Genomic DNA, 3167 nt, shown 5'->3' with positions numbered 1-3167 from the left:
GACAACAGGACGCGTTACAAGCCGGAATTACTTGTGAGATGATACCAGTTGTAGAATAATGAATCACGGCCAATCGTCACACCGAATCCACACTAACACCAGACACACCATCACACTGATATTTCACTGATGATCATGTTCCAATCTGACCCGTCGGATCGCAACCAGACAAAGACATGAAAGGCCAGTTATACGACCGATTGTGAAGGAAATTTATATTGGGAACAACAACCTTCAGGCAAGTAGATCAAATCAAGGTCGCAGTGGAGGGATCGCATTGCAACTAGAGGGATCTGACCATTGGAAATGGAAGATCAGCACGTCAGTAGAATCAGGGGAGGTGTCCTCTCTTTAGCAGAGGCTTGGTGAACACGGGAATGTGAGAATTATTTTATAATTCTGTCCTGAAATAGTGGAGCTTCATGTTGAGAGAGAGGGATAGAGGTATCAGCATCTCGATACCATTTCTGGCCATTGAGGCCACGATTAATATCTCTTTTGTTCGCGTGGGCCTGAAACAATTCGCCGTTGTAAGTAAACATTGCGCTTAATCGACAGCACAGCGAACCAAGGTGAGGTGCAATTACAGTGTTTCTGAGGCATGGCTTCAGGAAAGGTCGGGTTCGTTGTTTCACTGTTTGGTTCATTGAATTGAGAAGACAGGAATGTGTTGGGCTTGTGATGTCCTGATTCAACAAAGAAACCACCTGTTCAGGCACGTTCAACAAAGGGAAGTGAGGCTACGCGTGTTGAGCGAGAGAAGCAAACAGGGAGAATGTTTGCAGCCCCGCGGGCACATGCCTTTTAGTGAATAAGGTCAAAGGTGCATCGCTTCGAAGTTAAATGCAAGTAATAAACAGGGTGCTCAGCTTGAAAAACGCCCAGTCACCTGGGCGTTGCAAGCATTAAAATCACAAGTGCTCTAGGTGAGGCTCGAACTCACAGCCTCGGCATTTCTCCGCCGTGTACTGCCATATAAGTACCGCGCGCTAACCGATTGCGCCACTAGAGCCCAGCGCTGCAAACACTTGGTTGTAAATATCTGGAAAGGAAAACTGGAAGACATTCCAATATCATGGAGCAAACAGCACAGAAATATACTTGAAAAGGCCGTTCGGCCCACAGTGTATTGCCGTGACATCTAAACAGCAAATCAAAGATACTCAAACTCTAATCCCTCCTTCCTACCATGTCCATATCCCTCGATCTTCCTGACATCCATGTGGATATCGAGTCATCAAAAGTGCGTATCAAATACCACCTATAAATTTGCTAATGATGCAAATATTGTAGGTAGAATCTCAGATGGAGAAGAGAGGGCCTACGGGACTGAGATATGCCAACTAGCGGAGTGGTGTTGCAGCAACAACCTGGCACTGAACATCAACAAGACGAAAGAGGTGAGTGCGGACTTCAGGAAGGGTAAGACGGAGGAACACATTCCAATCCTCATAGAGGGATCAGAAGCGGAGACAGTGAGCAGTTTCAAGTTCCTGGGCGTCAAGATCTCTGAGGACTTATCCTGGTCACCACAGATCGATGCAGTTATAAAGAAGGCAAGAAAACGTCTATATTTCATCAGGAGTTTGAAGAGATTTGTTATGTCAACCAATGCACTGAAAAGCTTCTATAGATGTACATTGGGAAGCATTCTGACAGGCTGCATCGCTGTCTGGTACGGGGAGTGGGGCTACTGCACACAACCGAAAGAAGCTGCAGAGGTTTGTAAAATTTATTCTTCTCCATCGTGGATACTAGCCTACGAAGTACACAGGACATCTTCCAGGAGCGGTGCCTCAGAAAGCGTCCACTATTAAGGACCTCCAGCAGCCAGGACATGCCCTTTTCTCACTGTTACCATCAGACAGGAGGCACAGAAGGTACACACTCAGCGATTCAGAAACAGGTTCTTCCGCTCCACCATCCGATTCTTAAATGGACATTGAACCCATAAACACTACCTCTATTTTCAAATATATATTATTTCTGCTTTTTTACACAATTTTTAATCTATTCGATATACGTATACTATCATTGATTTACTTATTTATTATTATTTATTTTCTTCTTCGATATTATGTATTACTCTGAACTGCTGCTGCTAAGCTACAAAATTTCACGACACATGCCGGCGATAATAAACCCGATTCTTTTTCTGAATTCTGATTCTGATCTCTTTAAAGCCTCTAATGTTTTTGTTTCTACCACCGTACCGGGCAGTGCACTCCAGGCATCCACCACTCTGATCAAAAAAGCTTGACCTTGACATCTCCCCAGAATCTACCTCCTCCCATCCTCAATGCATGTCATCTGGTATTAGTTACTTCAACCCTGGGAAACCGACACACCCTGTCTACTCTAAATCTTCACCTCATAATCTTCTAAACCTTTACTAGATCTTCTCTCAGCTCCCGGTGCTCCAGAGAAAACAAACCATGTTAATCCAACCTTCCATACACACACACATACCCTTTAAACCCGGCCGCATCCAGGTAAACCTCCTCTTCAACCTCTTCAAAACCTGAACTTCCTTCCTACAGTAGGGTGACGAGAATTGCATGTAATACTCCAGAAATAGCCTAATCAGAGTTTTATAAATCTGCAACATAACCCCTTCACTTTTGAACTTAAGGCTTCGACTAATAAGAGCAAGTTTCATCTTATAAAAGCAAGGTTGATCGATGAACCTCCTTATCGATCTTCGCTTTCAGCTCAAGCGGGTATAACTTCAGGTTAAAAGGTACATTTATTATCAAATTTTACAAATCTTCTTCTAATTCGGTTGGAAATGAAACCACGAGGGAAACAAAAGGCGGCAGGATCATCAACGCACATATCCCCCACCGCAGACGGAGATTAAAGTCCTGATATCAGTGGATTCAGCATTAATCGGGAACTCGGGATCAACCGCGTAGACAAGTATTCCGTAGATTGAGCAGCCAAACTCAGTGTGTTTATTGTTACAATGTTTCTCGTTGTGAACAATGAAAGTACAGTAACCTCGGCCGGCAAATGTCCAATTAAATCGTCGCGTCATTGCATTACGTCAGAATGGAACAAAGAACGTCAACACATTACGCAACATCCTCTGAAACCTACACTTCCACTAAACCTGTGTCCATCGTGTTAGATGCAGCTGATATGGACACATGGTTACCATAGTGAAC

At 44.0% G+C, this 3167-nt stretch overlaps 1 non-coding gene across 1 annotated transcript; it reads right to left on the bottom strand.

Annotated features, from left to right (window-relative positions):
* Positions 1 to 918: 918 nt before the first annotated feature.
* On the bottom strand, positions 919 to 1012 carry trnai-uau (transfer RNA isoleucine (anticodon UAU)). Its single transcript has 2 exons — positions 975 to 1012; positions 919 to 954 (listed from the first exon to the last, which is right to left on the bottom strand). It is a non-coding gene; the product is annotated as a tRNA-Ile (tRNA).
* Between the last annotated feature and the right edge of the window lie 2155 nt (positions 1013 to 3167).

Source organism: Mobula birostris, chromosome 13 (genome assembly GCF_030028105.1).
Source record: "Mobula birostris isolate sMobBir1 chromosome 13, sMobBir1.hap1, whole genome shotgun sequence".
Lineage (NCBI taxonomy): Eukaryota > Metazoa > Chordata > Chondrichthyes > Myliobatiformes > Myliobatidae > Mobula > Mobula birostris.
Note: the sequence above shows the minus strand (reverse complement) of the source record. Positions and strands in the feature narration are given on the sequence as shown.